Raw genomic sequence first — 13,550 nt, 5'->3', positions numbered from 1 at the left:
AATCCATTATTGAGCCTCTAAATCTTTGATCATGACCATAGCAGTTATCAGCCACTTCTTTATGAAAATCTAATCTTTTTCAATCAGATTTTCCATGCAAAATTATGTTCAGGATGCTAGAGATATTTGTATTGATTCCTCATTATTTCTAAATTTCTTCATGGTCATAGCTAGGAAATACATATGTTTGTATGTGTGTGGCATGTATGTATGGATAGAATTATTGCATTTTAATTTAATTTTGTTTTGTTTTCGTTTTCACTGAAATGTACTGTGCATATTAAGTAGTGCATATTTTATAAATGCTGATGATTTTTCAAAGATTAAACACATTCAGCCAGATACATGTCTGTAATCTCATTGACTCACAAGGCTAAAACAAGATAATCACAAATTTGGGGCCAGCCTTTGCCACTTCAAGAGATCCTGTTTTAAAATTAAAAGTGATTGGGGCTGGGGATGTGGCTCAAGCGGTAGCGCGCTCGCCTGGCATGTGTGCGGCCCAGGTTCAATCCTCAGCACCACACACAAACAAAGATGTTGTGTTCGCCGAAAACTAAAAAATAAATATTAAAATTCTCTCTCTGTCTCTCTCTAAAAAAAAAAAAAATAAAAGTGATTGGCCCTGAATCAAGGTCAGGAGTTTGTTGAAGCTGTTGGTTTCAAGCAGGAGCCTAAAGAAATGTCTTTCTATGGTCTGTTGGCTATTTCAGAACTTTAGAAGTGTAATAGTCACCCGCGCTGGCAAGGTAGACAGAACTGTGACCACCCACAGAACAGGCCCAGCGGCCTGCTGAGGGGCAGAGCCGCCCCCCACCCCCCGCACCTGCCAGGTAGGCAGAAATGTGACCACCGACAGAAAAGGCCCAGTGGCCCACGGAGGGGCAGAGCTGCCAACCACTCCTGCAAGGTAGGCAGGCCTGCAACCCACCAGCAGAACAGGAGCAGCTGCCTGCTGAGAGGCAGAGCCGCCCCCTCCCCCCGTGCCGGCAAGGTAGACGGAACTGTGACCACCCACAGAACAGGCCCAGTGGCCTGCTGAGGGGCAGAGCCGCCCCCTACCCCACCCCACCCCTGCGCCTGCCAGGTAGGCAAAAATGTGACCACCGACAGAAAAGGCCCAGTGGCCCGCGGAGGGGCAGAGCTGCCAACCACTCCTGCAAGGTAGGCGGGCCTGCGACCCACCAGCAGAACAGGAGCAGCTGCCTGCTGAGAGGCAGAGCCGCCCCCTCCCCCGCGCCTGCAAGGTAGGCGGAACTGTGAACACCATCAGAACAGGCCAGACCTGCAACCGACAAACAGAAGAGGCCCAGTGGCCTGCGGAAGGGTAGAGCCGCCAACCCCCCCGCGCCTGCAAGGTAGGCGGACCTGCGACACACCAGCAGAACAGCCCCAGAGGCCTGAAGAGGGGCAGTGCCGCTGCCTGCGCCTGCAAAGTAGGCAGAACTGCGACCACCGACAGAACAAGCCTAGCGGCCCACAGAGGGACAGAGCCGCCGCCCACGCCTGCAAGGTAGGCGGACCTGCTACCGACCGGCAGAACAGGCCCAGCGGCCTGCTGGCGTGGTAGGCACATTGCCCTAATTGGAGGAGGGGCAGAGCCGCCACCCGCGCCTGTGAGGGAGATTTTGCAACTATACAAGACCAATATAAATATATAGGGGGAAAATTCAATAGCACAACAGTTTCACCAAGTAGAAAGGAACGCGAACAGTATGAAGAGACAAGGAAAGAAAGGACCACAAGCAATGCAGGTCAACTCAACGTTAGAAGAGGTAATAGCTGCAGCAGATGGAATGTCAGATAAAGAATTCAGGATATACATGCTTCAGATGATCTGGAGTCTCAAGGAAGACATCAGACAGCAAAATAAGACAATGAAAGATCACTTCAACAATGAATTACATAAACAAATCCAAGAAGCAAAAGATCAACTATACAGGGAGATAGAGGTTAAAAAAAACAAACAAACAGAAATCCTAGAAATGCAGGAAGCAATAAACCAACTTAAAAACTCAATGGAGAATACTACCAGCAGAGTAGAACACTTAGAAGATAGAACATCAGACAATGAAGATAAAGTATTTCAACTTGAAAAGAACATAGACAGCTCAGCAACACTGTTAAGAAACCATGAGCAGAACATCCAAAAAATATGGGATAACATCAAGAGACCAAATTTAAGAGTCATTGGGATACAGGAAGGGACAGAGTTTCAAACCAAAGGAATGAGCAATCTATTCAATGAAAGAATATGAGAAAACTTCCCAGACTTGAAGAATGAGACAGAATCTCAAATCCTAGAAGCCTACAGGACGCCGAATGTGCAAAATCATAAGAGATCCACACCTAGACACATTATAATGAAGATGCCCAACATACAGAATAAGGAGAGAATTTTAAAAGCTACAAGAGAAAGGAAGCAGATTACATTTAGGGGTAAGCCAATCAGGATAACAGCTGATCTTTCAACACAGACTCTGAAAGCTAGAAGATCCTGGAATAACATATTTCAAACACTGAAAGAAAATGGGTTCCAACCAAGAATTGTGTATCCAGCGAAATTAAGCTTCAGGATGGAAGATGAAATTAAAACCTTCCACGATAAACAAAAGTTAAAAGAATTTGCAGCTAGAAAACCATCTCTTCAAAACATCCTCAGCAAAACATTACAGGAGGAGGAAATGGAAAATAACAATGAAAACCAACAGTGGGAGGTAGGACAGTAAAGGGGGGAAAATAATCAACGAGGAAAACAAACCATGTTTAGTAACATAAATAAACAAATATGGCTGGAAGAACAACCCATATCTCAATAATAACCCTAAATGTTAATGGCTTAAACTCACCAATTAAGAGACACAGGCTAGTAGAATGGATCACAAAACAAGACCCAACAATATGCTGCCTACAGGAGACGCATTTGATAGGAAAAGACATACATAGGCTGAAGGTGAAAGGTTGGGAAAAATCATATCACTCATATGGACTTCAGAAACAAACAGGAGTGTCCATACTCATATCAAATAACATAACTCAATATTGTAAAAGCAATCTATGCTAAGCCTCAGGCTAGCATCATTCTGAATGGAGAAAAATTGAAGGCATTCCCTCTAAAATCTGGAACTAGACAGGGATGCCCTCTCTCTCCACTTCTGTTCAACATAGTTCTCAAAACACTGGCCAGAGCAATTAGACAGATGAAAGAAATTAAAGGCATAAAAATAGGAAAAGAAGAACTTAAATTATCACTATTTGCAGATGACATGATTCTATATCTAGCAGACACAAAAGGGTCTACAAAGAAACTATTAGAGCTAATGAATGAATTCAGCAAAGTGGCAGGATATAAAATCAACACGCATAAATCAAAGGCATTCCTGTATATCAGCGACAAATCCTCTGAAATGGAAATGAGGACAACCACTCCATTCACAATATCCTCAAAAAAAATAAAATACTTGGGAATCAACCTAACAAAAGAGGTGAAAGACTTATACAATGAAAACTACAGAACCTTAAAGAGAGAAATAGAAGAAGATCTTAGAAGATGGAAAAATATACCCTGTTCATGGATAGGCAGAACTAACATCATCAAAGTGGCGATATTACCAAAAGTTCTCTATAGGTTTAATGCAATGCCAATCAAAATCCCAACGACATTTCTTTTAGAAATAGAGAAAGCAATCATGAAATTCATATGGAAAAATAAAAGACCCAGAATAGCAAAAACAATGCTAAGCAGGAAGTGTGAATCAGGCGGTATAGCGATACCAGACTTCAAACTATACTACAGAGCAATAGTAACAAAAACAGCATGGTACTGGTACCAAAACAGGCGGGTGGACCAATGTTACAGAATAGAGGACACAGAAACCAATCCACAAAACTACAACTATCTTATATTTGATAAAGGGGCTAAAAGCATGCAATGGAGGAAGGATAGCATCTTCAACAAATGGTGCTGGGAAAACTGGAAATCCATATGCAACAAAATGAAACTGAATCCCTTTCTCTCGCCATGCACAAAAGTTAATTCAAAATGGATCAAGGAGCTTGATATCAAATCAGAGACACGCCGTCTGATAGAAGAAAAAGTTGGCTACGATCTACATACTGTGGGGTCAGGCTCCAAATTCCTCAATAGGACACCCATAGCACAAAAGTTAATAACTAGAATCAACAAATGGGACTTACTCAAACTAAAAAATTTTTTCTCAGCAAAAGAAACAATAAGAGAGGTAAATAGGGAGCCTACATCCTGGGAACAAATCTTTACTCCTCACACTTCAGATAGAGCCCTAATATCCAGAGTATACAAAGAACTAAAAAAATTAGACAATAAAATAACAAACAACACAATCAACAAATGGGCCAAGGACCTGAACAGACACTTCTTAGAGGAGGACATACAATCAATCAACAAGTACATGAAAAAATGCTCACCATCTCTAGCAGTCAGAGAAATTCAAATCAAAACCACCCTAAGATACCATCTCACTCCAGTAAGATTGGCAGCCATTATGAAGTCAAACAACAACAAGTGCTGGCGAGGATGTGGAAAAAATGGTACACTTGTACATTGCTGGTGGGACTGCAAATTGGTGCAGCCAATTTGGAAAGCAGTATGGAGATTTCTTGGAAAGCTGGGAATGGAGCCACCATTTGACCCAGCTATTCCCCTTCTCGGTCTATTCCCTAAAGACCTAAAAAGAGCATGCTACAGGGACACTGCTACATCGATGTTCATAGCAGCACAATTCACAATAGCAAGACTGTGGAACCAACCTAGATGCCCTTCAATAGACGAATGGATTAAAAAATGTGGCATTTATACACAATGGAGTATTACTCTGCATTAAAAAATGACAAAATCATAGAATTTGCAGGGAAATGGATGGCATTAGAGCAGATTATGCTAAGTGAAGCTAGCCAATCCCTAAAAAACAAATGCCAAATGTCTTCTTCGATATAAGGAGAGTAACTAAGAACAGAGTAGGGTTGAAGAGCATGAGAAGAAGATTAACATTAAACAGGGATGAGAGGTGGGAGGGAAAGGGAGAGAGAAGGGAAATTGCATGGAAATGGAAGGAGACCCTCAGGGTTATACAAAAGTACATACAAGAGGAAGTGAGGGGAAAGGGAAAAATAATACAAGGGGGACAAATGAATGACAGTAGAGGGCGCAGAGAGAGAAGAGGGGAAGGGAGGGGAGGGGAGGGGGGATAGTAGAGGATAGGAAAGGCAGCAGAACACAACAGACACTAGTATGGCAATATGTAAATCAATGGATGTGTTACTGATGTGATTCTGCAATCTGTACATGGGGTAAAAATGGGAGCTCATAACCCACTTGAATCAAAGGGTGAAATATGATATGTCAAGAACTATGTAATGTTATGAATAACCAACAATAAAAAATTTTAAAAAACAAATAAATGAATAAAAAGAAGTGTAATAGTCAATACAATAGAAAGAAACATCTGAAGAGTGAATTTTAAAAAAAGAAATAAATAAATAAAATTAAAAGTGAAAAGGTTTGGGGGATAGGGTTCAGTAGTAGAGCACTTCTGAGTAACAATAATTCACCAGTAACAAAAATTAAGTAAGCAGATAAATAAATATATAAACCCATTCATAAATCAAAATCCAGATCAAGGACTGAATATTATCATTGCTTCATAACTTGTGCTATCAGATCCTATCCATCTTAAATAATAACTATTCTGACTAGTATAACAAAGTAGAATTGTCTATTTCTGCTATAAACATAGATGTATATAGTTACAATTTACTCCTGGCTACTTTATCTTTACATATTATTTATAGAAGTATTTCAATTATTTTATTTGTTTTTCAGACATATGTATGTGTGTACATATAAATGTGTATATATATATATATATATATATATATATATATATATATATATATATATATATGCATGTGTATGTATAACAGTTTGAAGAAAAAAAATATATTAAAATAGCACAATCTAATATTGTCTATATATGTTCATAAATAAAATTATAATATGATATATTTTATAATGTGAAAGTAATTATGCACAGGTATACATATATTATATACCCATGTATTATATTTGTAATATATTGTAAAATATACATATCCTGTATATATATATACACATACACACATAAAATTTGCATCTATGTTATGAAGTACATAAAAATTTTGGACTATGATATTTCCCTTTGTATTTTAGTCTTTTTCTACAACTGTACATCTTTATTTCCAGTATCCTTCTACCATAAAATCTACTTACTTCGTTTATGTAGTAATACCAGCTTTAAGTTAGTTTTAGAGTACCTATTTACCATGTATTTACTTTCCAGTTTTCTTTGTATTATCTCTTAGTTGGATACTTTAAAAATCTAGTCTGATAAAAGTAATTCTTAACTTCAGATATTTAATTTATGTTATAGATTGTTTTGTTGCCCCCAAAAGTTCAAATTTAAGGAAAATTATAAGACTAGTATAATCAGATACCTGTATATTTTATAATCAGTTTCACCAATTATATTTTGCTCCATTTTCTTTGTTTTTTACTCCTCTTTTTCCCTTTCAATTTTCCTCCTTATATATCATATACACATAGAAAAATCCTCATTTAGCATAGTATTATATTCATAAATTTTAGTTATTTATTGTAGTTTATTAAAATAAAATTAATTTGTCAATGCATAATTTATGTTTTGATTACCATGATGATTAATATTGAATAGCTGTGTAAAGTACAAAATTCAATAATAGATCTTTATTCAATAATCACTTTGTAAATAATGAAGATATATCATAATCAGTAACCAATATTGCTTCTTTCAAAATCTTCCTGTGATTTGTCACTGTGTATCTGCTATTCAGTTCTTGCACAGTTAGAAATGCTAGTAGTTGTGTTGCCTCATTGCCTATCAACAATAAACACATTTAAGGTTTGCAAAAACAATCAAAAGAGAGGATTGATCAAAAAGATGAAATTCTAACAAAAAATAAAGAACGATCATTCCACATGTGAAATTTAGGGTAATTGGATGCAGTTGCCTGTGGGAACTTTAACAATGCTGTTTAAGGGTCTTTTTATATGTAGGCAGAGGAAGTTAGTTTGGCAAACTTATCCACATAAATGAAGAAGGTGATTATGGTTGAAATATGTAGATGTCCCAGAGAAAGTGATACCAGCAAATAATTACACATAAAAGTAACTCTTAGAAATATTTCACAGCATTTAAAGAACAAAAGATTAAATTGGGAATGTAATTCAAAATAGAAAGGATAAAAATTGAGAAGTATGTAAATTTCCAAAGACATGAAGAAGTCCAAAAAGAGAATTTTTATTCATTTTTTTACAAAAAAGGATCCAGAGCAATACAATTTTCTTATTGAATACTTAGCACTGTTAAAAATACTATTCATTTATATGATCACAAGATATGCAAAGTGAATACTGCATCTTCATCTATTTCTGTATGTATTTATACACACACAGATATACATAAATACACATATATATGTGTGTGTAAACACATATATGTATATACAAACACACACATAATCCTGTTATTTCATATTCTCTCTTTTCATACACGTTTGTTAAAAATCCCCCTTGGAAATTAACGATACAATTTCCTTCTGAAAGAAAACAAAAAGCATGCTTAATGCCTATTAAAAAATATTAGGATTCTCTAATTGTCACATTTCCCTCCTGTAGCACAACCCAATGCAAGTAAAAGTATTAACTGCTGCCATTGCTTTACCTTATGGAAATTGTGTCTCACAGAACTGGTATAAAAGTATTCATTCTATATTGCTATGGGTGTGAGAAATGATCTTTCCCTCATCACTAATCCTGAAGATTTTCATCTTCTACTAGCATTTATAAAACTGTGACAGGTGAACTTAAGAGCTTGCAAGTAGAGTAAAATCTCAGATTCCAAATACTTCTCGACAATTTTAGAGATGGATACGCATACATGACTTTCTAAAAAAGAAAAAAAAGGAAGGCCTCATAAACCAATAGTAGTATTTGACAATCTATCTAATCACCTATGAAAATGGTGACTAACCTCTATAATTGTATGAGCAATAAATTTTTCTTCACTTTATTAACTGTTAATAAGGAAGTATTTTTTGGTTGAGTACCAGGATATGCTCAAAGGAAGCTGTCCTGATTTTGCTAACTCTCATCTATGTAAGGGGACTTCTCTGCCAATCTGGCCATCTGCCTTGGTTGGGTTCCACTGAAATAACTAGTACTGAGATGTGTCATTGGTTGGCAGAATATTCTGACATTTTTCAGACATCAAAAATGTGCAGTTGTAGCAGAATACAACAGTCACTAATATGCCATTATGTAAAAATGTGAGTGTGTAACTGATGTGATTCTGCAATTTGTATTTGGGGTAAAAATGGGAGTTCATAACCCAATTGAGTCAAATGTATGAAAGATGATATATCATGAGCTTTGTAATGTTTTGAACAACCAATAAAAATAAATAAATAAAAAATAAAATAAAATGAGTATGTGCTCTAAAAAACATCATCTCTTAAAATATTGTCTCTTTAAAAATTCAATATTATCTCTTTCAAAAAATGAGTAAGTATTTAGTATCACAAATATTTTGTAAAAAAAAAAAATGTGCACTTGCACCTCACAGAAATGAAGGGAAAATCATAACTACTGTAGATAGATACCAGGAGGATCGGTCAAATATTGACTGTTTCACTTGAGGGATAAGGAACCAAGGTACTTCTTAGGAAAGGATTGTTACAGTTGGTAGTTTTACAACTCAGCTTTTTTTTTCTTTTTCTTTTTTAGTTCTCAATAGACCTTTATTTTCGTTATTTATATGTGGTGCTGAGAATTGAACCCAGGGCCTCACACGTGCTAGGCAAGTGCTCTACCACTGAACCATATCACCAGCCTACAACTCAGTTTTTTCTATCTTCCTTTTCAGTAATTGGTCAGTTTGGAGATGACAGTAAATGCCTTACTATTTACATTAATATTGTTGTCATTGTTATTATTATGATGTTTTGTCTCTGTGGAAATTTGTACTACAAATGGTAAACTTTGGTATATCAAACTTCAAACATTGACTAAAATTGTTTCTTATTACCCAATTTGGTTTTCTAGAGATGATAATGGTAATCCAATGGAGAAGATGACCCAAAGCTACCTATACAAATATTTGCAGTCAGCTCTGCCCCCTCAAAAATTCCCTAGGTTCTTAAGTTGAAATCAGGGAAATGAGAAGAAGATTACCACTAAATAGGGAAGAGAGGTGGGAGGGAATGGGACGGAGAAGGGGAATTGCACAGAGGATGGAAGGAGACCCTCATTGTTATACAAAATACATGTATGATGATGTGAGGGAAAAAAAAAGAAATGTGTCACATTAGATTGGGTAGAGAGAAGTGATGGGAGGGGAGGGGAAGGAAGGATAGGAAGGGCAGCAGAATACAATAGACACTAGTATTGCTGGATGTATATATGTGTCTGTATAACCAATGTGATTCTGCAACCTGTACACTCAGAAAAATGAGAAATTATGCCCCATTTGATTCAAATGTATGATATGTCAAGATCATTGTATTGTCATGTGCAACTAATAATAATAATAAAAAAAAGAAATCAGGCCAAAAAGCAGCAGAGGCACAGGATAAAAATGAATTTCTCAAGCCACTTTGCTGTTGTGCAAGACAAGTGTTTATTATAGAAAAGAGTGGGATCCCATAGTCATGCCCAGATTCTGCTAAGTCATCAGAATCTACTTGCTAAAAGCCTGTATCAGACATGAAGATCACGAATAGGTGTAGAATACTGTATGGGCTGAAACTGGCATTTCATTTGGTTGAGTCGTGAGACATTACCTTACAATTGTATCAGAAAGAAAAGTGAAGTTATGTTTAGTGAAATGGAGCTTCTTTTTCCACCCATGCTTTCATGTCCCCCTTGACCCTAACCACAGCCAATGTGAAGACAAAGAAAATAGGAGATGAGGCCACGTTCTCCCTTTCCCAAAGGGAAAATTAAAGCTACATGTTAGGGTCTGTAAACAACTCCAGATGGCGCCTGGCATTTTGCCAGAGGGAGTGGTTTGTGAAGTAATGCCATCAAGCCATTAAGTGTGGAGATTCCTTATTGGTTGACTGCTGTATCTAGTTTATGTAAATTAAGATAAGCTGTGTGGAATGTATATATACCCTTCCTGTCCCACAATAAACGGCTCCCAATCCTGCTGTATCAATGTACACAAGTTGCTCGTCACCCCCCGGGTTATTTTGCTGCAGCCGAACTGCGGCAGCTGCATTAATCCATCTGAAGAATTTTGGGGGAAATTCTGGAGAAGGGATTCAGAAGTGAAATAGTATAGTTTTGTTAGGGAAGATGTCCAAGCTTATCCTCCACAGATTCCTAAAAGATAAAGCTCTTTGATTTAGCTGGTGAAGTTTTGGCAATGTTCAAAGAAGAGAAAGGATACTATGTGATATTGTTAATGATGCACTGCAGGCCAGATAAGTACAGATAATCCCTCACTAAAGATGGCTGAACATTCTCTTTTTTTGTTTTTGTTTTACTTTATGATGATGATTTTGATCTTGTCATGGTTAGTGAGTTGCTGAGTTATTCTCCCTCACAGTGCTCAGCCAGGGCAGGGAGTGAATCACAGTTCTTATCCCTGTGATTATGAGAGTTAAACAACCACTACTTTATAATTTGTTGTGTTGCTAAGTTATGATATTCATGTGTATTAAATGCATTCTGGATTTGAGATATATTGAATTTATAATGGGTTTACCAAGATGTAACTCACTGTAAGTCAAGAAACAATAGTACAAATGTTTCTCATCTGAATGAATAGTAGAAAATTTATGTGATTTATTTATGTATTTCCCTCTCCCACAAATGCCAGAGGAGATTCTCTTAATTGGAAGAAACTGAATGTAAAGAAGAGTTATTAAGATATGTAAGTCTATTTTCCAAACTGTCACAATCTTAATGACCTGTGTGAATTCTAAATTTTCATGACAAATAATGTAGCTAATCAGATCATCTGGCAAAGGGAGGCAGTCCACTGAGGTTTTTGCTTTGCCACATCTCCAACATGAATCTAGGTGTACCTGATGTGAAAATCAGCTGTAATGTTACTACTAGCACTTAACCAAACTCAGTACCAGTTAGATATGGCTAATATAAACTATCAGTTAGGTGGCTTTAAGTAAAGGAAATTATCCTTGATAATCTGGAGGGGCCATGCAATCATTTGGAAGGCCTTAAGACCAAAACTAAGATCTCTCTGCAGAAGACTAAATGCTAACTCAGTGCTGAGGCATCAGGTTATGCTTGAGAGTTCCAGCCTGCCCTACAGATTTCAGGCTTCCTGACCCCATAATTATGAATGCCACATTCTTTAAATATGCATACCCAACTGGTTTTATTTCTATGATAACACTGACTGACAAATAAGGACTTGTAACTATCTGGCTTGACATTTCCATTTAAGGATAGGTCAACTTGGATTCTACCTAATTAATGATGAAGGGCTCAGGTCTCAATAGCTGAATGAAAATGATATATGGAAGAGCAAGGCTAGCCTATCCTTCAGCAACATCCTGGCTATATATGAAGCAATGATGATTCTCTGTCTGGAGAAACATCACACCCAAGACCCACTTCCACTTAAGGAAGCACTCTGAATTGATAGGGCCCTGAATTTATGAGTTCTTCTAAATACCTGGGTTTACTTCATTGATAGAATGAAGTAATAGAATACAGAAAGTCTATGTTGACATGACATGGCTTCTCCTGGGATGCAATGACTATTCAAACAGTGACAAAAACAAACACGGTGACTTGTTCTACCCATTGGGAAGCTCATTTATTTACTCTATCTGGCTTTTCCTACTTGTCTCACTATTTGGTACTTAGAAAACTTTTAGATTGGCCAATGAACTGTGAACTGTGAAAGTAAATTTCAGATATTCTTTGAGCCTTCTCAGTCAATCATATAGATTCCCAAAATAAGATTCCATTTTCTGATGAATTAGACTAGAATCAAGCTGTTGAACAACTCTGCAGTGATAAAATTACCATCATTCATACCTGGATCCATCATTTTACCAAAGAAGACAATGCAAACACCATCAGAGACAAGAAAAGAGCGGAAAAGCTCTTTCTGATGTGGAAGTCATTGTTTAATGATAGACTTACAATACTTGCCAATAGTTTACCATTTGTCTTACAATGGACAATGGAATATTGCTTCTCCTCACAGATTAAACACATCAGACCTTTCACTAGCTTTCATTGCAGTTGATGCTGTCTTACTACAATGGGCACTTTTTCAGGCAACACTGTTACTGTTCCAATCTAATCAGTTGACACCATTGTAACCCTTTAAGTTCATCTGTCATTTGTCCAGATTTCTGAACTACTTTAACTGTAGTAATCATATGCCTTTATTGCAAAAGTTACTATACTTTGGTTAGATAGATTAGGTAGTTAATGCTGGAATCTGCCAGTCTATCTTGGACTCTGACTTTTCTGTCTCCCTTTTTTGTTTGTGATTATATAGTACCCATCTGCATATTCTAAGATACTTGTTCCATCTCAAAATTCTTAACTATCAGATCTATAAAATTACTCAGCCCCTTTTGCCATGTAGAACAATATATTCAAAGACTTTCATAATTAGGATGTTGACATTTCAGAGGAGTGGGTGGTGTTATTCTGCCTATTATGGGGATTTAATTCAATCAATTCTGGTTTAGGCAATTGAAATCTTCTTAAAAATTTACACAGTTATAGGTAAGGGGTCAAATATTTGTCTGGCAAAGTGCTTGATAGCCCTGGAGATATTTAAAAATTAAATGTGCATTCTATACATATATAACTGCATTCAATCTCCAGAACTTCAATAAAATAAAAATAAGCAAAAATAATATGCAACTTAAAAATGAGGTAATATTTTATATAAAAATGAGAAATTTCAAATGAACATATATATGCATTTAAATAATTAGTTTTTACACTGTTATTCATTCTAGATATGTGTGTCAATTATTATAAAGTATATGACTGTCAATAAAACCATTTATTTTAATATTTAAAAAATAAGAACACTCATGAGTAATTGTTTTATCATATAATATTTATTTATTTATTTATTTATTTTTAAATTTTTTATTGTGGGTTGTTCAAAACATTACATAGTTCTTGACATATCATATTTCACACTTTGATTCAAGTGGGTTATGAACTCCCATTTTTACCCTGTATACAGATTGCAGAATCATATCAGTTACACATCCATTGATTTACATAATGCCATACTAGTGTCTGTTGTATGCTGCTGCCTTTCCTATCCTCTACTATCCCCCTCCCCTCCCCTCCCCTCCCCTCTTCTCTCTCTACCCCCTCTACTGTCATTCATTTCTCCCCCTTGTTTTATTTTTCCCTTTCCCCTCACTTCCTCTTGTATGTAATTTTGTATAACCCTGAGGGTCTCCTTCCATTTCCATGCAATTTC

General features: G+C 36.5%; 1 non-coding gene across 1 annotated transcript; it reads left to right on the top strand.

Annotated features, from left to right (window-relative positions):
• The first annotated feature begins 619 nt into the window (after nucleotides 1–619).
• Nucleotides 620–757, top strand: LOC114082218 (small nucleolar RNA SNORA2/SNORA34 family). Its single transcript, XR_003580937.1, has one exon. It is a non-coding gene; the product is annotated as a small nucleolar RNA SNORA2/SNORA34 family (small nucleolar RNA).
• Nucleotides 758–13,550: the final 12,793 nt, after the last annotated feature.

This window comes from Marmota flaviventris, chromosome 17, assembly GCF_047511675.1.
Source record: "Marmota flaviventris isolate mMarFla1 chromosome 17, mMarFla1.hap1, whole genome shotgun sequence".
Classification (NCBI taxonomy): Eukaryota; Metazoa; Chordata; class Mammalia; order Rodentia; family Sciuridae; genus Marmota; species Marmota flaviventris.
Note: the sequence above shows the minus strand (reverse complement) of the source record. Positions and strands in the feature narration are given on the sequence as shown.